The following is a 27112-nucleotide window of genomic DNA, read 5'->3' on the forward strand; positions in this document are numbered from 1 at the left end:
AACTTCCGGCAACCCTACCTGCTGATGGCTGTCCCCCGCAGTAATATATCGCTCAGTCCCAGTTGCTCGGGAAAGTTTAGAGATTGTAATAAATTAGCCGGGAAGGATTTACGGCACACGCCCGACGCCCGACGCCTGACGCCTGACGCCCGACACTCGCAAGATCCGGACACATTTCCAGGGGGCGGGGAATACGCGGCGGTTCAATAATACTATTTAAACTTGAAGGAAATAACTCTTTATTTGAATCTTATAAAACATAAGGCGTACATAGTTTAAAGCAGATCGCTGATTTTAACGTCCCTCCGAACAGCGTTGTTGAATCCCTCCTTGTAGTGGTACCACACGGCACTCTTGACGATGTCGTCTGTCTTGCCCGCTGCAACAGTAACAACACATTATGCACGCGCCCGCACAGAGGGCGCCCTAGGGGGCGGGAGCGGGAGAGCCTCTCCCTGTATCGGGGCGCGGAGTTTGTTCAGAGAGCGAGACAAATTTGTTCAGCGTAATTGGTCCAACAATCCGCGCCGCAATCGGAAAAGCGATTATTCTCCACGCGACTACTGATCGTACTAGAAATGTTCACAGAACAGAGGATCGATTAGAATCGCGTCGGCACCTCAACATGGAAATTTGAAATGCCGTTAATTGTTCGATTGTTCACAATATTTTCAAAAATCCAAATGAATATTAAACATATGGCTATCGATTAGTATCGTTGTGAAAATATTCGAAATAATTACGGCATTTAAATAATATCATATCAATAATAATCGAGAAATATGCATTTCGTAAACTTTATTTTCTTTTATTAAACAATTTACACTTTGGTCCCAACGGCATTTTAAACATTCGCCAACTGTATTATACGTTCACCACATTGCACATTTTTCGTTCTTCTGAAACTACGAAAACTTTTGTTACAGATTTTCGGTAAAATCCGATATTGGTATAATAGACACGCGTAAATAATTAATAAAAATGAAGTATTGAAAAATATCCAAGAAGGTATAGGTATATAGGTAACGCGAACTAAGTTGGGGCAAACACAGTACTCATACGGATGGATAGTTTTTGAACATAGTGTATTCCATTTCGGTCCATAATATAATATTTGTTATTAAATTATCATAATTAATCGATATTTTACTTTAACGACGACGTGATTAAAAAAAACAAAACGTATTTTACATCCATCTCGTGGCGAAGTTAGCGCGTTTGGATACCGTGCGTGTGGTTGACGTGAAATATTTATTCAGTGATTTTTCAGGGCAATTGCAGTAAAGTCAGTTTATTACAGATTAAAGTAGATGCCAATAATTTTAATTTATAACTGGCACACGGATAATCCCGGTAATTCGGAATTTTTAATAAATACAAAATAATATAATAAATGTGAATTTCCCCTAATTTTACCGTGCCGCGCGGATTTGAACGATACGTGCGAAACGGGCCTACCCTTCGGAAGTCCCTACAGATAGACCGATACAAACATTTTTCCACGTGTCCGTCGACCTTAACTTATGTCGCGTCACCTACTCGTACCTTTGCGGGCAGCGGAAGCGGGAGAGCAAGCCACGGAGCGACCGAAGAAGTCCTTCATCACCTGAGGAACAAAATATTCCCATTAGTACGCACATTTTCCTAGCGCAATTTCTGATTAGTTCATTATTTTCGACATCGGCAGACATAGAAAAGTCGGTAAATGGTTAATTATTTAGTAACGTTTGATCAAATGTTTGACCATAAAGTTGATTTAATAAGTGTCCACCTATTAATTCACATTTTATAACATTACACAAAGATACGAGACAAATCTTAAGATGTACATATTAAATAATACAGCATTGTCGTGTATATCTCCAATAATAGCGGGACTGATATTCACTAACTAAATCTTAATGCCGTCGAATGGCCTATACGAAAATGAAAATACGGACGTAAAAAAACAAACTGCGGAAATGAATTAAATTTTATTTTTTTAAGAAAAAAAAAAAAAACGTTTCCGTAAAAAGGTTTGAACTAAAAAAATTTATCTATTTTTTATTATTATTTTTTTTATTTATTATGGTTCACAAACAATAAACAATACTTATGACGCTGGTATAATAATCACTAATTGTTTTTTTAGATATTGTTCACCAATTATATGTGAACACAGCACGTACAAATAAAGAAAAAAAAGTTTATGAGAGTTTTTTTTTAAATTTGCTAGCTCAATTGAATTCTATGATCGTTATAAAAGTTATGACAATAAATTATTACAAATTATTTTACCAAACTAACAAAAGTGATTATTTGATTTTATAAATTGCGCTACAGTTTTCCTATAATTATTTCACGTATCGTTAAAGATATCAATATCAGCATTACTTTCTACATTATTATACAATCTTAACATACGTGATAATGCATTAAAGTGCGCCATATTATTATTGAAGGTTGAAAGATAAAATGTTGTGTACGATCTCAATCACCGACTGGGGATATTCAGGGGTACATTCTCTAAACAAAATGTAAAATCAATATTACAATGAATTATTTTATAAGGATATATCGAGTCTAAAACCTGTCTCCTGAATTCCAACTTATCAAGACCGAATGTTCTAGGCGCTGATCATAAGACTGAAGGGCACTGCCCGGGTTACATTTAAATGTTAGGATACGAAGAATTTTTTTGCACAGATTCAAATGAAATTAATGTGAGTTATGTAATGTGGTGACTGGTGACTGGTGACCAGACTACACATCCAAATTCCAAATTACTAAAAACTAATGAATTGTATAAACAAATTATCGATTGTACAGATTTAAATGGTTTACATAGTCTGAATATAAATCCAAACATCTTTAGGGTTTTTTCTTTCATTTTATTAAAATGAGTGAAAATTTAAAGCGCGAGTCGAGAGTTATTCCTAGATCTCGAATCGTGTTAACTGAATAAATGCTCATATTGCTAATACTGTAAATGATATCTTTTGTTGTTTTTATCTTTTTTAAACGATAGTAGGGATAAGGAATTATTTAACCTAGAATTTGAGAAAAATACCACTAACTTTGTGTGGCATAAAATGCGAGTATTACTTTTAGAAAACAACAATTTCTTAGATCACCTCTTTATTGGATATATTATCTTCAAATTGTTAGAACGAAATTTACTCGAATACATATACTTTAAACGAATACCAAAATTTGTCGGTCTAAAAGTTTGAATAATATAAAACTTTAAAGCATATTTTTTATCAGAAATATCTCAGAAAATGTTTGTTTTTAACAAATGGCTTCGGAAGATGAATATAAAAGAAACGATATTAGACCTCAAAAACACTGTTCAGAGATACGACACTTTCTTATTTGTACTCGCTTCCCTACTATGTGGGTACTTAAATAATATTAAACTATCGTTTTCTACAGGCACGAGTATATCGAAGTCAATGAAACAAGTTCCAGATTTGTTTTGTTTTTTTTTTTTAAGTTTTGAAAGAGTAATCTTTATTCTAGGCATAGCGTAAATCGAAAAATTGAAATCAAAATCTTGCGCCTATATTTAAAAATATTCGAAACATATAAAGACTGTTGACTCAATTAATGCATTCTGTCAGTAAAACCTCGATATTTCCACGTTATGTTGAGTTTGCAAAATCGATCATAGTTCCTATGCATAAATTAAAAATGTTCAAAATCCGAACTCAATAATTATAGACCTATTTCGCTATTAACAAATTTGTAAAAAAAAAATTAAAGGATTATGTTTAAATTAAAATACAAATTTCTCGAAAATTTCGGTAATATTTCGCAGCAATAATTTGGATTTAGAAAATGACGTACAACCACAACTTCCGTTTTATCTTTCATAAATGAAATATGAAGCTCGATAGAATTTTTTATTTTTATTTATTTATCAAAAACATAGAAAAATTAAAATACAAATTATCAAATCCTACTGAGCTGCATAAAATGCAGTTCGTCAGCAGGTGCTTATAGTTAAGTTATAATATATATACATAATCTTATCTCTTAAATTTTATAACATATAAAAATCTCTTATTACAATGGAAAAAAAGAAAATATGTATTCCCATGTGCATCGGAAATATGTGTCACGTAGGAAAAAAAATTGTCCTAATAAAAAAAGAAAAAAACAAAAAAATCCATATAAAAAAGCACGTTCTAAAAGCAAGATTTTCAGCATTCGTCTTTCTCTTGGGCCTGATAAGTTTTTTGTTTTTTTTATATTTAATGGGAGCACATTATACATTTTTGGTATATGAAAACAGAAAAACGGTTGGAGTCTTTTTGGATCTTAGTAAGGATTTCGATAATGTTGACCGCATGCAAGTATTGAATAAATATAATAATAGTATAGGCATACATGGTATTGTGTTACAATGGTTCGAATCATATTCTTACAATATAAAACAAAAAGAAGTAAAAAAAAATACAAAAAACAAACGAAACACCTCGTTTTCGAGAAGCATTGCATCTAATCGGAAAATTGTGGAAAAGGGTGTACCGTAAGGCAGTATTTTAGGGCCTCTACCATTTATGAATCATATAAATGAACTGCCCTAAATTGTGAGAACAAAACATTGCACTATTTTTGCGAATGACACAGCAACATTTTTTTACAGCACGGGAGATTCAAATAATATTTCTATAGATATAAATGAAAAATGAAAATCAGTAGCGAATTGGCTTGCATCTATAAATCTGTATTTAAACACAGAGAAAACAAAAAAAATTACATTTTCAGCTAAAGCAAGCATTCCAATTAAATTGAAATATAATGATTAATTCTAAAATAACAAAAAACAACTTCAAACTGTTACTGTTCCCTTCTAGGCATTAAATTAGAAAACCACCAAAGCTGGAAAGAACACGCGAAGACTGTTGTCGCTAAAATAAGCGGTTACGTATTTGTATTAAATAAACTGTTTCAAATAGCAAACATTTTTAACCTGTTATGTCTACTTGTTAGGCATACTCGTATGTATATCTAATTTTGAAATTTGGTATTATTTTTTGAGGAAACTCTACTAATGTACATGTGTCTTTAAAATAATAAAAAAATGTGTTAGAAAAATGGTAAATGCTGATTTTCCGTCAACATGTAGGCCAATTTTCATTATACATAATTTATTATTAACAGTGACGGGTATTAATATTATGGAATATCTTGCCTTATGGTTAAATCAATACCAGAATATTTTAATACACAAGAAAAAAGTCACTTTCATATCACTAGGAATAAAAATATATTAAAAACTGCATTGGCGAAACGATCATATTATATGCACGGCAGTCAAAATTAATATAAAGCTTCTCAAACAAATAAAGGAAATAAATTTTATTAAAAAAATATACATAGGATAATAATTAACTTAGTTTTCTTTTTTAAATGTTTTTTTAATTTTGAATTGTTTTTTTTATTTGTTATGCATTTTTGTTTCTATTTTATATTGTTTTGAACACAAGAGCATGACTATTTTTTGCAAGTTCAAGCAAAAGTGGTCTATTTTTTATTTATTTCTGAATTATTTTCACGCTAAATAAAGGTTTAATAATAAAAAAATGCAAGCGTTAAAAGTGTTTCTAATAAATGAATGTTTCTATAGTATAATTGAATATTTGGAATATGCAACTGAATATATTTAAATAATGTAAGCAACATACACTAAAACTAATATAACGTTTTTACGGTTTGTGTTTTTCTTAACTTTTCAGTTATTAATTTTATTATTTTTTAAAATCTAATTATATTATTATTGCAATTTTAATTTTTTCTCGGTCAGACTGTCAGAAATCGATAGTCGCAATAAGTCCGCCACTCAACCGTGTATACCTTTGTTGTTAGTGTGTTTTTTGTATTTATCACATTTCATAGGTATATTATAGACTTTTAAAATTATTATAATGCTTATTTTCTTTTTCAATGGCGCGATTTTGAAATAACGGATATTTAAATGGCTAAAATCGTTTGATTTTATTACTTCTTTTTAGATTACAGCCTTAACTTTGTGGGATGGATTGAATTAAACATAGAAATTCGAAATTGTCCCGAAAATGAAAAGGAAAATTTAACTAAATTTTATGAAAAAAAACTGACACCATAAAATTGCATGATTCTGCTACAGATTGTATTTCAATTAGAAGATTGGGGCACACAAATCTTATTCATCCCAGACCAATTATCGTTGAATTGAAAAGCAAAACGACCAGGGACACATTCATTGATGTAGTTAAACAATATATAAAAACGTGCAAGGAGGAAAAAATCGAGTCTGCATTAAACACCGCTTCTCTCGAAATAACGCCAATCTCTGAGCGACGGGTCATCTACATTTCGGAGCAGCTGACATCTAGGCAAAAGTACTTGCTGTACAAGGCAAAACAATTCGCGGCCATGAAGAAATACCGATTCGTCTGGGTTAAAGCAGGAAAAATTCTTATGAGGAAGGAAGACGGGAAAAAAACAGAAGCTGACTTCGATAAACTGTGACTGGTCTTTTTTATTGTAGCCATCACATCTTACATGATCTCCACAATTGTGCGTAACGTTTCTTGTTCTTTTACCTATCATTATTATACTTTGTTCAAATCTTTTCATACACAAACTTATTTTCATTCTGCTTTCGTGACAGTATATTTTTTATGCATGTATTTTTCTTCAATGAATGTAAAATATTTTAATAATACTTCAAACAAACATACTAATAACTTACCACACAATGAACAAATGATTTTATGGACTTTAACGATATTTATTAATACTATTTATACCAATACTATTTATAATGATTATTCTTTTTTGTTTTTTATTTTGCTCTTTTATACTATATACTGACTCTTCTCTACATTTTAAAATATATGTCTCTGTGCTTTTTATTAAATAATTGTATAATTCTCACTGTGTGTATCTTAAGTATATGCTGTAAAATTTCCATGACTCTGCTACCGTATAAAATGATCTACATAGTATCACTCCCAGTAATCTCTATAATGACTATGACAATTTTCAATATTTTTTTGGATGCTGCAAGTGCTACAATTCACTTTATAATATTTTATATAAAGCATTTCTTAAAAGAGTTAACGACTGAAAGTAATCTTCTTCAAACTGTTCTGGTAGTGTACTAACCCCAAGGTAGTGTACTGGGTCCAATACTATTTCTTGTATACACTAATAATCTCTGTAACATGGAACTTGGAAAAGCCATTATTTCTTTTGCAGATGATACCGTAATTGTTTTCGATGGATGCTCATGGAATGATGTTTTTTGTAAGGCCACAGCAGGAATAGAAATGGTGAGAAAGTGGCTAGACATAAATTTATTTTCTCTCAATATTGTTAAAAAAAAACTACATAACATTTAGCCTCAGTGGAGCTACCCAACCAGTCACATCTTTCAATGTTATGCTTCATACTTGTGGTTTAAACCAAATTAATGGACAAGATAAAGTGCCGTGTACCTGTTTTCCCTTGAAAAGAGTTAATGAAATAAAATACTTGGGAATTATGATCGACAGCCATCTTAGATGGGAATCTCACATTTCTATGACTGTCAAAAAACTCCGAAAACTGATACATGTGTTCTACTCATTGAGAGGTGTTTTAGATTACGGAGCAGTTAAATCGGTATATTTTGCACTGTTCCAGTCGGTCGCGTCATATGGAGTGATTGGATGGGGTGGTTGTTCGGAGGTCATGATAAATCCATTGGTCATTCTGCAAAAAACAATATTGAAAATAATGCTAAAACTGACATCCACCTACCCCTCTCATACTCTATTTGAAACAACAAATTTACTAACTGTAAGATAACTTTATGTTAGAGAAGTCCTTACAAATTTCTGGTCTTTAATAAAAAATAGAACACAACAAAATATTAAAACCAGATATGCAATAAGTGTAAACTTTGGGGTACCTCTAAGTAGAACTGCCTTTATTCAGAGGCATTTTGCAGTATTGGGCCCTAGGTTTTTTAACATGTTGGACCCTGACATAAAGGCGTCTGTCAGTTTCGATGTTTATAAGAAGAAGGTGAGCAAGTGGATAAGGGGTAGACCTTTTTATATCCTGTAATTATTTTCACGACTAAAAATTGTGTAGCTTTTAATTGCCAAATATCTCCTTATTGTTTTTATGTATATTTTATTTTTACTTTTTATGTTTATTCATTAACATATGTTTTATTTTTCTTATTAATACTAGTATTTACTCGTATTTTTAATTTTCTAATTATAAATGGTATATTCGGTAATTCATTTTTGTTCTTCAATTTTTAATTATTAACGATATATTTTCAAATTTATATTTATGCTTCAATTTTTATTATTATCGGTATGTTTTCCAATTTATATTTTTGTTTAATTTCTTTATTACTAATGTTATATCTTATAATGTGTATTTATGCTTCAATTTTTATTATCAGTATGTTTTCTAATTTATAATAATTATGTCTCATTTCTTTACTATTAATGGCATATTTTCTAATTTATTTTTACGATTAAATTTTTATTATTATTACCTGCATGTTTTCTAATTCATGTTTATATTTATTTTTATTTATGTTGTTATTATTCTTTGAATTTATTAAGTATCATTTAATGAAATAAATAAAAAAACATGTAAAAAATAAGGTCCTTCCTAAACACAGGAATTTCCTAGCTAGTCGGGACCTGAAACAAAGAAACTCTGTATATTTAAAAACTGTGAAATACAAAAAAAAACATAAAAAAAAAAATGAAATAAAAATAAGCGCATCTTCACTCGATGACAGTGGCAAAGGGTGACTTTTTTTATAGGAAAGCAATATTTAAATAAAAATATTTGTACCTGCGTGTACAATATGCGTATACAAGTAAGTAATTATGTACATACACGGCTTTTTTTCTATCGTTTTGTGCGAATACAAAATCATCTCCCCGCTTCAGCTGCTGACAACAGAAGACGGAATACCTACTTATTTTCAATTAAAATAATTATTACCAATAATCAACCAATTAAATTTAAACAACAATTAATCATTACGTGATATATGAAAGCATATTATTATTTTAATACAATGCATATATGCTAAAGTTTAAAAAAAAAACAATTACATTCATTAGACATATTAAAGATAATATTGCGACAAAAATGTTAACACTGAGCACCGACACGTGACCTTCTTTTAATAATTCCTTCTAAAAATGAATAATGGCAAAAATTGACACATGCGCCGAGCGGAGCGCCACTAACATTAGAGACGGGCGGACGAAAGAACTGATGTCATATGTCAACTGTATACTATCAAGGGAAAACGATCCTTGGGAAAAAATGATCGAAACGCTATTCTCCAAATAAAGAAGCTTCAAATAATATATGTAATCAGCGAGTACACTTCAGGAGGAAAAAACACAAACTGATTTTGAGACGTTATAAAACAGTATACATTTTGAGTGAAGAAAAAAGCTGAAGTAATCGGCCAGTTCCTTTCTTGCTTGCTTTAAATATGAATTTTAATATTCTATAAAATTCCCCGCTACAAGTGTGGTGTGGCGTTAATAATATCTCCCAACAGTGAACCTACCGTGCCTTAACTCGAACATTATATTATTTATTTATTTGGGAAAAAAAAAGTTTTTACATAATATATTGCATATAAAAAATGGGAACATATAAAAATTAAAACTGTGAAAACAGTCAGTAAGCTGTTGATTAAGTACATTATAGGAATCAAAATAAAAGCAATTTAAAAATTGAGAAATGTTAGGACTTAAGAAGTAATAATAATAAAGTAAATAAAAATTAATAAATAGTAAATAAATTTAAAGAAAAAGAAAAAAATACAGTTAAATAAAAATATCGTAGAAGGTTTAATTTCTCTAGAGATAAATCTTTTCTTAGAGAGAGAGAAACGCTTTTTGTATGTGGGCGCTCTCAACGCGTCGCTCTGCCGCGCGGCATTAATGTTTTTTTTAAAGTATTTATTATATTATATTTTTCATAAATGTATTCAAAAAATTATTGTATATGTAATTAAATTTAATGAGACTGTTTAAAAATATTTTTTATTTTATAAATATCGCAATACTTCAAAAGTTATTTATCAAAAACAAAAAAAACTAAAATTTTTTTTTTACTGTTTTCTATTTTTTCCCTATTTTTACTATGAAAAGTCAATAAAATGGTTTCATAAATGAATTTTTTGACCCTGATTTATGCGAAAACGATACCAAACATGACCTAGTAGTCGAACTGACTTTGATTTAAATCGTAGACTGACGCGCGGCAGATGGACACTTTGACCCCCCCCCCTGCCCGCCGGCGGGGAGGGAAACGCTGCCAACCGGGCTTAATCAACTCAGTTTGACCAAGTGAACAACTGTGGCAAGCGGCTTGCTTTAATCACATTTTGCAAGGTCTGCCTTATAGATGTGTCAGTAGAAACCCCACTAATAATGAACATACCTAATTACTGACATCGTACAACTAAGCAGGCGTATTGCCTATAAGGAATCTTCTATATTTCGTGTAAGAGAGACCGGGCCGGAGAGTATGACCGGAGAGAATGGTATTATAATAATGATATGCTCTAAAGAAAAAATCATTTTCCCTCGAGTTATTCCTCGATATCAGCAAACTGAATGTAGTATGGAGTCCTGTCCTGTTGGGTACAAGATATTCTAAAGAACTTGTAAGTAAAGGGCAGTCTATGACGTTGTTAACTATTTGAAATATGAATAATTGATCTACAATCACTCTTCTATACTCCAGAGTTTGAATTGCATTTAGTGTACAATGAAATTTGTATTTTATTTTTTTAAATCTGTATCCTTTCAAAGATGTTTACACATATTTTATATTGGGGATTCAATATATTTGAAGCATATTCTAACTGACTTCTCACACGTGTGTTAATGTTTTTGAAGTCGTTAGACATTCGCATTAAAAAAACCTAGCATTTTAAAAGCCTTATAAATAATTTCATTAATGTAAATATCGAATATGGGCTTGGAATCTAAATCTATTGCCAAGTCTCAAATAACGTTCTTCCCTGGAGCAATTTCATTCATTAGATCATACTGGGAATTTAAAATATTATGTTTACGCGAGAAATATATACATGTGCATTTATTAATGTTAAGGAGGAGTGCCCTGAAAAATGCTTAAATGTAATATTTTGATGGGATATTTAAAGTACTTGTAGTTGTCCGTCTAAAATACTCGTCAAAATTAAAATATTCTTCTAGAGCTCAATATCTTTTGCTTTTTTATTTTTATATTCTAAGTTAGTGAAACAAATCTCAAAGATCGTGAAATCACCGAAAACAGTCAACGTTTAGATAGGTATTTAATGTATTTGTAAATATGGTACGGAATTATATTTTAGTTTATCGTAATGCTTTAATCTTCTTCTAAGTCTCAATACCTCGTTTTTTATAATAAGTTTTGTTAGGTCATTATATCGTATAAACTGTTTTAAAGGTGTAAAAATCCTATACAAATCTTAATACAAAAAAAGCCAGATTACAAATGTCGATTCATTCGCGTTTCACTCGCCGAGGACGGTTGACGTCTCAAAGACTGAGAACTTTTTTCAAACAAAAAAAAAACGGTATTTTTATGTACATCTACAAATAATCGCACAATGGGGAATCGTAAAACAAAATGAAAAAAAAAAGCAGAAGCAAGCAGCATTTAGGACTTCTTTACATCTCTTGTAGAAACAGGAATGTAATTTAATAATATAGAATATAAAATATTGCAGTTTACGGGCCTTGTTTTTTCGGACGGACTTTCATCGTATTAAGATGCGGTACTGTGCAGAAATATACACGTCGCGTGTAATGAAAAAATATTTGATTGCGCTGCAATTATTGTGTAAAAAAGTACGGATATATATTTTTTTGTAAATATAATTATTTGTCTGTATGTGGAATAATGAGATAAATAGTACCAATTTTGACAAATATCAGCTAGTGTTGTATTTCTATCAAACCAAATCATCGAAAGAGTTGAAAGTTTATATACTCTAATATAATATATATACATACATTCATTTTTATTGTTTTAATGTTGTTAATAAATATATTAAATAGCAGGGGTCTTAGAATTGATCCTTGGGGTACGCCAGATGTAACAGAAAAGCAGTTCGATTTGTATCCAGCAATTACTACCGCTTGTGATCTATTTTATCAATGTAAGAACAAATCCATCAATCACCACTTATGGCAATTAGTTTCATTTTTAGTAGTAGAATTAATCGAAGGCTTTACCAAAGTCCGTGTAGATTGAGTCAACTTAGAATCGGTTGTACATATTTTTTAGAAGATAATTAGTATAATACTAGGTGTAAACCCACGTTGTGAAGTACTAAAAGAAGATTTGAGTGCTTCAGATACTTGATCATAAATTATCTTCTCAAATAGTTTAAAAAAATATAATAATTTAGAAATTGGTCCGATTTAGGGTGTTATAAGTGAAGGAAAACAGAATATGGGACGATAGACGATACGCGTTACGCTCTATAGCGGATTTACGAGTTAAGAGAAGAATAGAGAAATAGAGGATTACATAGAACCATGAAAAATGACCGGCAAGAAATTGGGTGGATTTAGTCGGCGCTGTGGGATGGCCGGACGCGAGCGTGAGGGCGCCCACCGCCTACCTACACTACCTACTCCACCTACACTACGGAGCCATACTGCGCACTAGGTAAGACACTGGAGACTGGGGAGTAGGAAGTAGAGTCGCGACCGAGCCGATATCGGGCTATGCAATAAACAACAATAAGCAGAACAATATTCCGATAGTGCCGGAAGCGCCGCGAGAGAAGAGCGGAGTAAGTAAGTAACTGGCTACAATCTTACTTTGATCGCTTCGAAATTAGTTTTGTCGCGCCACCGCCATCGCTCGTAACTTTCATATTTATATTGGAAAAGTCGAAATGGAAATAGAATTGTGTTTCCACTCCGGCGGAGATTATCGGATGCTGAATAACAATCTGTTTTGTTCACTCTCCTCTGTCGCCTGGGGAAATATTGTATCGGGTACCCGATCGGTTTTCGTACCTACCTACGGACGACCCGAGAGAAAGGATACATTATTAGTGTACATGTACATATTACCGATGTTAGTATAAACAGAAAATGTAGCGGCGATATATTATAACGTAGTCGCGCGAGTGTTTAACGTATCCACGGAGTCGAGGAGCTCCGAAGAGGGTCGGTGGAGATCTCGTTAACGAGTAATGCTCAAGCGCAGCGGGGAGAGGTGCCGGGACGGAGCTGTGACGGTAGCCGGGTAGCCGGTGCCGCGCGCTAATGAGCTAACTGCTAACTGGAGGAGGATGGCCGCGCGAGGGCTGCCAGAGTGCGAGTGGGGATCATTACGCGGCCCACTCGCGCCGCTGCCTCCTTTCTTCACTTCCCGGTGCAGTCGATTGGGTTCACCGCAAACACAAACGAGCTATACGACACGGAGGGAGAAATCCTTGCCCCGAAAGTGAACACCGGGTCTGATGGAATGTTTATTTGCTACATTTATTCGAAACGGTCGGTTTCGCAAATATGGAACATGGGTTAGTTTGCGTCGCGACACGGCGACGAACGGCAGCCGGCCCGAGTCAGATTGACAAGATAACACAGGAGGCTAACTGAAGATGGGCGGATTAACGTAATCAACAGGGAAAAAAAATAGTTTCGCATCTTCGAAAAAATATTTCCGCCATAAGGGATCAAATAACAAACGGAAGTGGAAAACGGGAAGCATCCATTGAAGCTCGCTCCGCCCCCAAAACCGGAAGGAAGAAAGCTATTATAGTTTCCATTGAACACGTTCACTGCAGTCCGAGGACGGAGAAACCTACGGCTGTAGGGCAGCAATATGTGTATTTATAGTAAAAAACATAACGGTGGGGGTAGGGTCCGATCCGGTAGCAAGTTAACCCACTAGAACATCGACAATCTTAGAGACCTGGTAACATCGAGGGAGCAAACCCACCTCCACCCGCAGCCGTTGTATAGTAGAGTCCTGGGAGACTCTCTGTCAGCAGCCACGGTATTTTAACGAAGTTGCTTTCTATATATGTATTTTTGATAAGTGATTTTAATTGAGAAAATAAGGGCAGTAAGAGGGTGCAACCAAAGACCCGGTAAAATAAACCGTCAGCTGTGGGTTCAATTCTCGCCGTGGACAAATTTAATAAAAAGAGAGTTTTCCTTCATCCTTGTAGTGAATTACTTATTTAATAGAAAAACAAACAAAACACCGAATTGATAAAATATAACATCCAAATGTACATTTAAAAATAACAAAAAAAATATTGTACGATCTTTTCATCTTGATCGCGCCACTCGTCAGATAACGGATGAACGCTCGAATATAGATTTTTTGCTGTTTCGCAGAATCCGGCGTTGCTATGTGTTATCCTCATTAAATTTACCTTCGAACCCCGATACAAATTAATGCAATTATCTACCTTGTACTGGGCTTCTTTCAACCTCAATGTTCGAACTCCTCTCTCGCGGCAGGCTCGATCAGATCCTGCGGTCAGATCGGCACTTGTCGGTTTCTTGATGATAAATACACATCTATAATGACTTATTGATAGCTAAAAGAAATTGTTAGCGATCGCGCTGGGAATATCAAATCACATGTACATTCGTTGACAGTTTAGTTCTTATTGGCCCGGAGAGAAAACGATTGTACCCACAGTAGGATAATTACAACATTCCCACTTGGGCTCAGTAGGTAGCAATAAATTCAACACAGCAACCTACAAGTAAATGTACAAAACACATAAACACAGAACATGCGGCGTAACCAGTTCTAAAATAAACAATAAAGATCACTTACCACCGAAGTCATTGTGGTTGTATAAATAATTTACAACAGTTAAGTAGTTTCCCTAAGCACTCCCAATAAATAATTTGTTACACGTTGTTATTTGTTTAACAACAATGATTAAATTACACAATAAAGATAAGGTTGAAACACGGTCCAGTGAAGTTTCTAAATTAAAATCACAAATATTAAATTATGGTACACTTTGAAATGTATGCGTGCGTATATCTATATATTATATGTATGTAAAAGGGTGTATAATATGGACAACGCACCATCAATGTCTGAAAATCAAAACACCGACCGACGAATAATAACTTAACGCGATAACTGACTCGAACTGGGCCCTCAATCCTCGATCCTCGACCGGATCTTCTTCGTTCTTCGCCAAATATAACGATGACAGTTAAACACCAATCCGAGATGTGAAGAATTCAGATTTTCCTTACTTTTCTAATCTATCTACCATATTAATCTATTAAAAAGAGATGAGTTAGTAAGATGACGAAGAAATGCATTATATTATAATAAACACCGCAATAAACATTCGGAGTGATTCGGTAACATTCGAGAAAGTTCGCAGGAGGTGCATCGCTCCAAATTTGATGTGCACCTCCTCGGCTTCGCCAGGCACGGGGCGCGTGGCGGGGGGATTGCGGATGGCGCGGGCGGATGCGTGTCGAGCGAGCAGAGGCGATGGTATTTTATATTATTGTATGTGATGAAGGTAAGGTCATAAACAAACGAGAGCAGATTTTTGTGTCGCCTAATTAGACTCATTATTTCTAAAATGATCGGGGGCGCGTTGCACTCCTCGCTCCTCGGCGGCTGAGAAGGAGCGGAGTGCGGGAAGCGTTCAGCATACGGCCGCGGCCCACAGGAACTCGGCGGGCGAGATTTATCGCCAGTTTATACCGCGCCAGGCACGGGACTTCCGGACGAGACCTGTCCGGAGAGATTTACGCCCTCGCGTCTCGCGCCCCGTCCAGCCGGGCGGCGGGGCGCGCACACGCCCACCCCCCCCGCCGCCGGATCAAACCATCTCGTTAATTGAGAACATCGCGTGAAATATAAGCGGAATAATTCTGCGTGGAGATGGAGGAAACGTTAAGAGATTGTGTAAGGGTAATAGAGCCGTCGGTAAATCACGAGCTAATAGGCAGAATGTATCTCGGCGGCCGGGGCTGCGCACCTCGGGCCCGCGGGCCGCTCGCTCCTCCGGCGGGCCCGAGGTTGACCGCGAGTTGGCCTACCCTGACGTCGAGGGAGGGGGGAAAGAAACTCTAAAAGCTTCCGGCTATTTAGGCCATTTGGAGCTTTTTCCCCCGTGACGTCATTACATTTATTTATTTTATTTACTAAACTCCAATTTTCGCATTTTTCCAACTGCGTTCCGGAAACGGACGCTTCACCCGATTGCCGGGCCGAGCCATTAAGGGCCCCCCTCTCCACCGTCAGGGTTGTCGGGGGGGATCGCCGGATAATTAATGTGATAAGTAGGTACATAATGAACCTGAACCGGGTCGTAGTCCCGTGGCTAGTGCCGCGGACTCGTGGATCAGTGGTCCATGGTTCGAAACCCACTCTACCGCAACTTGATTATCATTTTGTAATAGCGAATTATAAATAATTTTATGTTCTAAAGAACTCGTTGAAAATCGTCCTAAAAATGCAACATCTGGGTAAATTATAAGAACGCAAATATTCCTCATTATCAATAAGACAAATACATAATAACAACAATGAAATAACATAATGCTCCCACTTACATAAATAGATACGTAATAAAATAATGTTTTTTATTTATTTATTTTGAAATGTAAGAGGGAGTAAAATTTATCGCGAAAATTTTGAGACTTTTCTCTTTGAATGTTAATCACCCGAATTTGAACGAACTTCTTGATCCCGAGTGGGAGTTAAATTGCTTCACGTTTGTTTGATTTTATTACATGCAAATGATTTTTATGTTCGTTACTAGAAATAAAATGGAAAATTATGAAATATCAGTAAGTAATTAAAGCCTGATAAGCAATTATTCAAATGGACACCTGATCTGTAAATCCGCGACCATAGTTTTTTCATCCATCCTAGTCAGCAACACATCCATGGGACAAAAACCGGACTCTAAATTACGATTTTACATTAATATAAACAGTTTCATTTTGTCTGTGTTGTTATTTAAATCATAACATGTCAGTTAGTAGTACATAGGGTGGCTTTTAAGTTTTTTCAAAGGACCACTAGATGGCACTCTTCAGATGTAAGATTGGTATTTTAGTGAAATTTGATATTTGTATTTGTTAAAATAGCGACAGTTCAGAAATCGTCGAAGTAGTTTGATTATTTACGATTTATGTAAAAGCCTAACCCGACAACAATGTCTAGAATAGCTTTGTTTAACTTGTGGAAATAAAGGACCATCAGAAAAGACTGTTCCGTCGCGGCCGTACTTCCGTTAGTGACAAATTCCTATTGTTCTAGAAGAACATCGATGCCATGCCCAAAATGAGTAAAGTGGATCATGTGAAATGATCATGGAAACAGAAGCATCCTGACATTTCGAAAATGTCGACACATTTTCAGTATTGAGACCAGCAGTAAGATTCTGAACGCTCTCTAGAGGGAGAGAGCGCGAGGCTATCAATACGGACATATTCGTACAATTCTTTTTTGGGTGATTCCGTGTAAGTTGGATTCGTTCGGACGTTTCGGATTCCAATTGCAGGAGCTATATTCAGGGTAAACTGATAGTTGAGCTACATAATATCGAATATGTTTCCCATTAATTTTTATTTTTTTATTTATTTATTAATGAAATCATACAGTCTTTATATAAAACAAGGTACAAAGAACAATTTTAAAAAGTAAGACCAATTACAGATTTAACACTAATGAATGCAGGAGGCTCTCCTCCTGCATTCATTAGTGTTAAAAATAATTTAATTCTAAAAAAGTAAAAATAAAAATATTACATAAAAAGTTCATAAAAAGGAGAAGACATTGAAAAGCTACTCTACTTTCCTCACTCTCTCTCTGCTTCCATGAACATTTCAATTTAATTGTAAAAAAAATCACAACTAACAATAAATTATTCGATGCAGGTAGTAGATGTAGGTAAGTAAGAGTTGAAATCAAATGATTAAAATTAAAAGTAAAAGTTAAAATTAAAATGAAAAGTTTAAATTAAAAAATTAAGTTAAAAGTTTAAATTAAAAGTTAAAATTAAGAATTCAAATTAAAAAGTTAAAATTGAAGGACAAAATTAAGAATCAAATTAAAAATCAAATTAATTACGATTTTTATTAATGGGAAACATATACATAACACATTTATAGCCGCAACAAATTGGTTTCTTAGAACAAATAGGAACCGATTGCAAAATTAGGCATACTAATATTTCAGGCTTGCCGAAACCTTCATATATTGAGCCTACTCCAAGTACTAGCAAAATTCGTCAGTGTTTTTTGTGCCATTTTGTATAATATGAAATAAATGCATAAATAAATAAAATAAAATTATATATAAACGTAAGTGTCTGCGATTTTTTTTAATTTACGTATTTGCTATGACAGTACATTAAAAAAAAGAAATAGACTAAGGCTAGATCTGTGCGGCACTACTAGAACGTATGCTGAAGCTGAACGTATTTTCCATCACCCCTGTCCGGAGCACGATGGCCGCTGACTGCTGGCTGCTGGCTGCTGGCTGCTGGCTGCTGGCTGCTGGCTGCTGGCTGCCAGCCGACTTCACCCTTAACTACACTTGATTATTACTTTTATTCATTCAAAGTTTATGACTCATCGCATGGTTTAAACAATTAAAAAAGGGTGACGAACCTAGTAATTGTATATATCTTGTATGTTATTTATGTTTGCATGTCCTGCTGTTGATCCCTAAAATAAAAATAAAATATTCAAATAATTTATCGAATTATTTTTTCCACCTCGTCTCGAATGTTTTATTTGTTGTTCGGTATCTTCTGCTAAATTTGGTGCCTTTCTTAAATCGATAATTCGTTGACGAAGAAGCCGACATAAAAGCTACCGAAACCAAATCCCCGATTTACTACGTCCTGCAAACGGATGACGAATTCGGGCTTTTTAATCGGAGAGCCTAACCGATCTGCGGCGCTCGCTGAATCTCTATCCGGCCATTGAGCGAGCCTGTCTAAAGCGAGAGCAAAATGCCATCATGTTACTCAAACGGATCGATGGATTGCCGATTGTTTGTAAACATGGAATGAAGTGGCTGAAGTCGCGTGCATAATAAACAGTATGAACTGTAATAAAAATATGTACGTGCGCATATTCATTTAGGTGATTTATGCATTTTAACTTGATATTCATTACACATTTGTTCCGACCCCCGACCCCCATCCCGCGTCGAGTGCGCCACTTTCACAGAGGAAAAACTATTCCGAGAATTGGTCGAGCATCGAGCGATAAAACGATTTGTAACCGGAATAAATAAATATTTCGTTGTTTCTGTGAAAACTTAAAAGGCAGCCCTCGTTTATTATCATCATCGAAACATTTTCCGAATCGATCTCCCACGAAATAACTGCGCATTAAAATAGGAATAAAGTTGTGGAAGAGCGGGATCGCGCGACGATAACATGTTCACTCGGTATTTTGAAGAACAAACGAGGTTACTCGATCGCACCTGCACTTCTACATAATGAATATACATATATTCTAGCTTCAGGGAGTAAGTTCCGAGTGAATATACGTACATACCTACTATCTGTATAAAGCAGGCCCAGAAAGGGTTAGGGGCGCTCCGCCCCCGCCGCCGTTCAGCGGTAACTATTATTCTCCCGGAGATGTATGGGCCGCTCGAGTTAACTTCTCACTCCCGACACTAAATCTTCCAGGCGATTATGGCCGTAACTCCTTAGCGCCGAGTAATATCGCTAACATGTTTCCCATTTTCATTAGGGGCAGTCTCCTCGGGCGCGCCGCGCGCGCCGCGCACGCCGCGCGCACCCCGCACGCCGCGCGCGAGGGGTGGCGACTGGCGGAATTTATTCGCTCCGTAAATCATTCTTCTTCCTCGGCGTCTGCACCCCCCCGCCCGAGTGATTAACGGCGAGATGTTCAGTTCGCATACACACACGCGGAGGATGAAATCCATTTAATAATGCCGGAAGGCGAAACCCGTACTTTATTATTGGGAACATTTTATTTCCGCCGAGATGATGACGCGTCGGCTTATAACGCGAGAAGACGAGTCGGTACTCGGTACATAGTATAGTGTATAGTATTATGTACACGGTCCGATAGAGTTGTTGCACGTTACGTAGGCCACGTTGCGTCGCGCGGACAGAGGACAGCACCCGGTACTCGCCGAGTTCGTACATTGTTAATTAGTAGGAAGGCCGATTTTCATCGGACCAAAACTGGCTGATAAAGAGGCGATTTCGAGCCGTCGAAGAAGAAAATCGGCGAATCAAATATGTCTCCGCGTCAACATCTTCAGCATCATACGGATGATTGCGAAAAAAAACTTCTAATTATAGTGAAAATGCGGATTCGCACGAAGATTTTCCAACAGTGAGCGAGAGCTAAAGTTTAAAATAGAACGGCTTATTTTCGATTGCCGAATCAGGTGTATGATCTGGTATTAAGCAGCGCATTCAGTCAAATTTAGACAAGTAATAGCGAGTCCTGATATTTCACTTTTCAAAAAAATCGTAGATAATTAGAAAAATATGGTTCTCATTAAAATACAGTGCTTTAGAGAAACAGCGGAATCGTTCCTGACCGTATCCAAAATGGAAAATTTACTTGAATTTTACCGCGCTGAAGTAACTAACGTAATTGTCAGATGAGACTATCGAGAGTTGATAGAACTTTCCACGGTATTGTCAGGTGGAGATTGGAGATACAGAAAAAGCGACCCCCGGGTCCATGTAACGAGCGGCGAGCGGCGAGCGGCGAGTGACGAGTGACGAGCTCGAGCTCAGCTAAAATTCTCCACTAAACACAGGGCGGTACTGTTAGACGGCCGCTTGTTTGTTGTGACAACCCACGGCCGTGACTTCAGTGCATTTCGGCAATTAAAGCATCCGACAAATATTTGTGCTCTTTGAAAGCTGACGAAAACGCGCATGAAAGTATTTCGAAAGAAGTTTCACATATATTTAGATAGCATTTATGGCATTTGACTGATGAAGTAGCAGTTAGCAGTCTTGTCACTTTTTAATGATAATGCGGACAGAGAAACAAATATAGAAATCGGTAGCAAATTAAGATAACGAAAATGTCTCGACCGATGAGAAGCGATACGTTCCATCGACGCCGACGGTAGTACTTTGTGGTTCATTGTACGGTTAGTTTGGTATATTGAATAAATATATTAAATTAAACACTTTGCTTTAAGATCACTTGAGTTTATTTAAAGCACTACTAGTTTCGGAAAGCGCAGATCCCAGATCCTGTCAGTACTTAGATTTATCATTTATTTATTATTTTTATTTGGAAGTTCAAGGAGGATATATAAAATACAAACAATTTGTAGATAAGCATCGGTATCATTCTTCATATCTATCCTCAATTATACAACTCCACCATCTTTTATAAATTATATGAAATATGTGGGTAACTCAATTAAATCAATTCGAGTAATAATAAAGATCAAGATAAGACTTAATGTGTTTAAAGAAAAAAAGAGAAAATAAGGAGATAGAAGAAGTAATAAAAGAAACGAAAATTAATTTACATACACAAAAATAAAGATTATACATTTGATTTCAGAAACACAGTAATATAATTGGTACATCCACGTGTTCAGTGATTTGCCTTTGTTCAATTTTTTTTTTTAATTTAGAGAAAAACACCAATGATTTCATATCAGTCAAAAGCGAGACATTGTTCTCTCGATTTAAAAATGACGATAGTTTTAGATGTAGGGACATACGTTTGGAAATTTGTTGGAGTAAGCTTCATGGGCGAATAGTGCTCGATTTCTACATCCCAAAACACGATCACAATATAGAGCAGAGATCAGTAAGCTGAAAGAGCGGTAACATTGATAGAAGACTTTCGTGGTTTGATTACAGTTGAGGGGGAACAAAAGAAGCTTATTTATTTATTTGACAATTATTGTACAGTGTATTATTTTAGTAGTTGTTACCATCGCGTGATGCAGACTGTAAATATAAGTTCGAAGTTAATAAATAGAAAGCGGATAGCTGCTTAACTGCCAATATGTACAGAAAATAGATCCATTTTATCCGCAGAAGCGAATTGCCCTATTAATGGGTGAATTCTGACTTGCAATTTATTGTACGGCTTCTGGATGCGTAAAACAGTGGATGAGATCTCGCTCTCATACAAACTGACCTCTTTCAGTATATTTGGATTACATATACTATACTTCCGGAATCAGCTTATGGAAATTTTAAAGCGAGTATCGAAAATCTCATATAAATGAAAATAAAAAGAATCTACGGCAAGATTAACGTCGAGATCATCGAGATTCCATATTTTCAGGCTTAGGACAGAAGCAAAGTCACGTTCCGCATTTCCGTCAAAAATCCAACCCAAGTTGATGTCAGCAGGCATAACAGCTGGGGCAAAAATTTTAAAAATGTGATTTTTCTCAAGCCTGGGTGCTCTGTGATGTAATTCACCACTGTAATTAGGTCTCCTGGCCTGTTGTGGTGCAAAAAAAAAAAAAAAATGTAAAAAAAAAAAAAAAAAACAGCTGGGGCATCCTGAATTTAAGAATAATACTCGTATGAGAGTGAAAGAGTAGGATGATGCTCGTCTTCTTTAGTCGTGCCTACTGACAACAACATTTCTGGATTGCTCGGAACGTGATCTAACATGCGATTGTTAAAATTGTGAACATTGTTTAGCTGTTTCCAGTTGAACAAAGAACGAAAATATTCGAAACATGCATTGGGATTATTCCCAGATGGCAGGTTAAAGTTGGCGATGATAAATGTATTCTTGTCCTGTAAATATATATATTTTGACTAATTATTTTTTCATAAAAGGACTGGTATTGCTTAGTTTTAAAATTAGAAGGGAAATATAAGAAATGAAATTTGGCTGTGGGAATTCAATCATTCGGCATGGGAGAAGCTGGTGTCACGAATGGCAAATAGTGTTCCACCTCCAGGATTTTCTCTATCCTTCCTGTAGACGTGGGAGAGCGATCCAAATCATTCAGAAGATAGTACACTTGAATTAAGTCAAGTTTCGGTAAAGGCTACCATGTACGGTTGCTGCACGAGAATTTTTGATATAAATTCTTGAATTTTATTGACGACGCCGTCGCTCCGAGCATTTTGATATACTACGGGGATAATTTTTTATTATTATTAGATTAGGATATCAACAATATTAAAAACAAATAATTCGTCATCAAATTTACCATGACCTGATAAAAACTGCGTAGTCCAGTGATCTGGGATAACCCAAGAAGATTTTAAGCGCTGACGGATTGAAGTGAAAAAAAGAAATGTAACTCTCCCTGAAGGAGAATATTCCCATCACGATTGCCAAGCATCAAAAGGAGCATTGAATTACATGATTTAATATCTGATTGAGACATTCCTTCAGTTGGGAGTAGACGGACGCCACCAATAACAGAGGAACGCTTTCTTTTTAAGTGAAAATTTGCGGATCGTCGCTGAGCCTCCAGATCCAAAGGGGATAAGCCCGTTAGAACCGGGAGTTTATCAGTCGATATGCTCTAGCATCCAAGAGAGGTTGCCTTTGTCCGCTTAAAATAATTCGCCTAAAATATTGCAATTCACAACGGTGTACCTTACAGCCGGCCGCATAGCACACAATACCTAAGAAAATGGATTTATAATATACCATTGAAGTTTCAAAAGACAACCCCCAGTTGGCTCTGGCCAAGCGTTCAACTTTGTAAAAAGCCATCTTTCCTAGCATGACAAGTATAGGAACAATTTTTTTTCAAGAATTACACCGAGGTTTGATACCGAATTCGAAGCTCGAATAGAAGTGCCCAGGAATTCGATAGAAGGAGGACATACAAGATTGCGTTTTAATAGTGGAAATTGGGTTTTTGAGGAGAAAAACTTGATTTGTTTCGAATACCCAAATCGGCTACTTTATTTAATGCATTAGCTGCGTCACCCTCCACGGACCGGCAGCTATTGCCCCTAATCAAAATACATCCATCATCGGCAAAAGCCTGAATTATACATGATGAAGTAAGGGGAAGTTCGAGCTAATCATCAAACAATAACAATACCACAGAAGTGGTCCCAAAACAAAGCCCTGAGGACAGCCACATGAAATCTCACATGAAAAGTATACTACCACCAGGCCACACAACGTTTCAGTTTGAAAAATAGGTTATTATAATTTTAAATAAGCTTGCAGGTATTTGTCGAAGTCATAGCTTAGATAGAACCATTGGCCACCAAGCATGATCGAAGGCACCTGAAATATCAAGTAATATAATGAGCATATATTTTTGTTTGTGTTTTTAGCTAAATTGCTTATCGAAATGATGGCATCTTCGGTAGAAATATTGGATCTGAACCCAAATTGCTTAGCACTTATTGGTTGAGTTACATTTAAGTGAGACTCAAGTCTGTTACATATTAGTCATTCCAGTATTTTTTCCAGAATTGGCAGAAGAGTGATTGGTCTATACCATGGGTGGCCAACCTTTTCAGCAGCCGGGCCAGATTTTGGAAATGAGATTTCCTACCGGGCCGTACAACAAAATTTCTTCTATTATTCAATGCAAATAAGAAATATGTATATTTTTTAAGAAGATATAACAAAAATGAGAGGCAAACATGTTTATTAGATTAGAGTTACAATACAAAAAATAGCAATCCAAAAAATTATCATAAAAAATAAACAAAATATAATAAATTGTATATACCGTAGGGATGTAAGATTATAGCAAATGGAGACAGATTAAAGCAGGTTGAAGAATTTGTATATTTGGGAAGTATGTTTACAAGAGACGGAAATGTGGATAAGGACATTGAGAGAAGGGTTAGTGCCGGAAACATAGTGGAATAATGGTGCCTTAAAATCGATAGTGGCAAATAAGAACTTATCGAAAGAAAAAGCAAAATTGGCAGTACATAACGGAGTTCTGGTACCAACCCTTATGTATGGTAGTGAAGCGTGGTGTTGAAAAAAGAAGGATGAAAGTAGACTGAATGTTTTTGAAATGCGATCTCTCGGGCGAATGTGTGGTAAGATTATGTATGATAGGTGTACAAATGTCGAAATTAGAGCAGAGTGCAAGGCTGAGCTAAGCATTATCGACAAAATTAAGAAAGGGCTCTTACGATAATTTGGTCATGTGGAGCGAATGAGTGATGAAAAAATGGCTAAAAGATGTTATAATGCAAGTGTGCCTGGATGTAGAAGCCGAGGAAGGCCGAGAAAGACTTGGCATGATCAAGTACGATAAGTACTTAAAAGTGGACATGTGAAAAGTTGAAATAATCAGCGTGTGTGCATGAGAAGATGTATGAATGTAGAGGAAGCGAAGGAAGTGTGTCAAGATACAGTGATATGGTGTTTTATCTTCTCTGCCAACTCCTACAGGAAAATGGCGTGATCGTTAGTTAGTTAATAAGTTTTAGTGTGACGTCTGATTTTGTTTGTCACAACTAAGTGCATCAATGTTGATAGCAATTGATGTTGTTGCTACACATAAACAGTTTTCCAAATGCTCATCAGTGATTCGTGATCTCATTTGAGATTTAATGTGCTTCATTCGACTGAAAAGCTGCTCACACGTGTAAGTGTTTTTAAATAGCAAAATCATCGATAGGGCATGTTTGTGAAATGCAGGATATTTTTCCTTGTCCAAATATGTTTTATAAAACTCTTCCAAACAAACCTGATTAAATTTCTCCTTTAACTATGTATCACAACACATTTCACAATGTTACATTTGTAACATTTCTGGCAGTAAATTCACATCTATGGAAAATGGCGTTGCAAATGCAGCAAAAAGCACACGATGTTTTTTGAAATCTTGAAATTGGTTTTCAAATTCCAAGTTCAAGTCAGCTATCAATGAAGCGTATTTATCCGCCGCCATCTGTGTGACATCTGTCTGCAATAACAATGTAGGAAAGTGAGTGAAGATTTTTGTCCTTAACTGTTGTTCCTAAAGCCCAAGTTTCATTTGGAATGCGGAAATAAGATCATACATGTTATGAGATAGTTGATCTTCCCCCGTAGGCGAGTATTAACAACATTTAGGTGGCTAATTATATCAACCAGAAATGCAAAGTCGCTAACCCACTCCTTGTCTTCAAATTCTGGGATACTTTTTGAGTTGCTTGCGAAGAATGATTGTATTTCTTGCTTCAAATCAAACACTCTTTTCAACGTTTTGGCACGGGTTAGCCATCTTACTTCTGCATAAAATGTAACGTCATTATACTCTGAATCCAAAGACTTGAGAAACTCATGGAACTGTCGGATATTCAACCCCTTCGACTTGATAAAGTTCACTGTTTTGATGACCACCTTTATGACATGATCCATTTTAAGGGACTTGGCACATAAATTCTCCTGATGAATAATGCAATGAAAATTTAGCATCGAAGTATTACCAACTTTGCCGGCCTCATTTTCAATCAATTTTGCTGGAGCACCATCTGTTGTTAAGCTCGATAGGTTGTTGAGTTGTAACGAAAAGCGATTCAATGTCGATGTAACAGCTCCTAACAAATCTCGTGAGCAAGTAGTGTCCTTAAGTGGATACAGTGCCGCTAATTCTTCTATTTTGTTAAAATTGACATCAACCCTCCTGATAAAAATCGCCACTTGGGCGGTATCTGTTGGGTCTGTGCATCATCCAATGCTAGATAATAATATACGAACTTGGATGCTCGATTTTTCAAATTATCTTCAATATGTTTTCCAATGTCGTCCACACGCCTAGTAATAGTTTGACGAGACAGGCTTATTTTTGAGAACTACGTTTTCTTTTCTGGGCACAGAATTTCATCGATACTCTCCAAACATTCCTTAACCATTTCACCGTCTGAATATGGCTTAAATTTTTTTGCTAGTATCATGGCTACTGCATAACTAGCTTTTACATAGCATGTTGACTCTTGAGCCGCCCTAGTAAATATCCGATGTTGTGCAGAAAGTTTTCTTTTGAATTCATTCACTTGGTCTTGTCGAAATTGCCCTTTGTACTTATCAAACTTATTTGCATGTTTAGCATTGTAATGCCATTTAATGTTATACTCTTTCAAGACAGAAACAGAATCATTGCATATCAAGCATATTGGCTTTGTTTTAAA

General features: G+C 35.5%; 1 protein-coding gene across 2 annotated transcripts in view; it reads right to left on the reverse strand.

The window, feature by feature from the left end:
• Positions 1-222: 222 nt before the first annotated feature.
• The window catches only part of cutlet (chromosome transmission fidelity protein 18 homolog), a 48276-nt gene continuing 21386 nt past the window's right edge, over positions 223-27112 (reverse strand). For both annotated transcript variants that reach the window (XM_088230896.1, XM_088230897.1), the window contains 2 exons: positions 1546-1606; positions 223-379 (listed from right to left, as the gene is read on the reverse strand). The gene's annotated coding sequence lies outside the window, so the exon portion shown is untranslated. The remainder of the gene's footprint in view (positions 380-1545; positions 1607-27112) is intronic.

This window comes from Micrasema longulum, unplaced genomic scaffold (assembly GCF_059751315.1).
Source record: "Micrasema longulum isolate JH-2025_06_02 unplaced genomic scaffold, ASM5975131v1 h1tg000826l, whole genome shotgun sequence".
NCBI lineage: Eukaryota > Metazoa > Arthropoda > Insecta > Trichoptera > Brachycentridae > Micrasema > Micrasema longulum.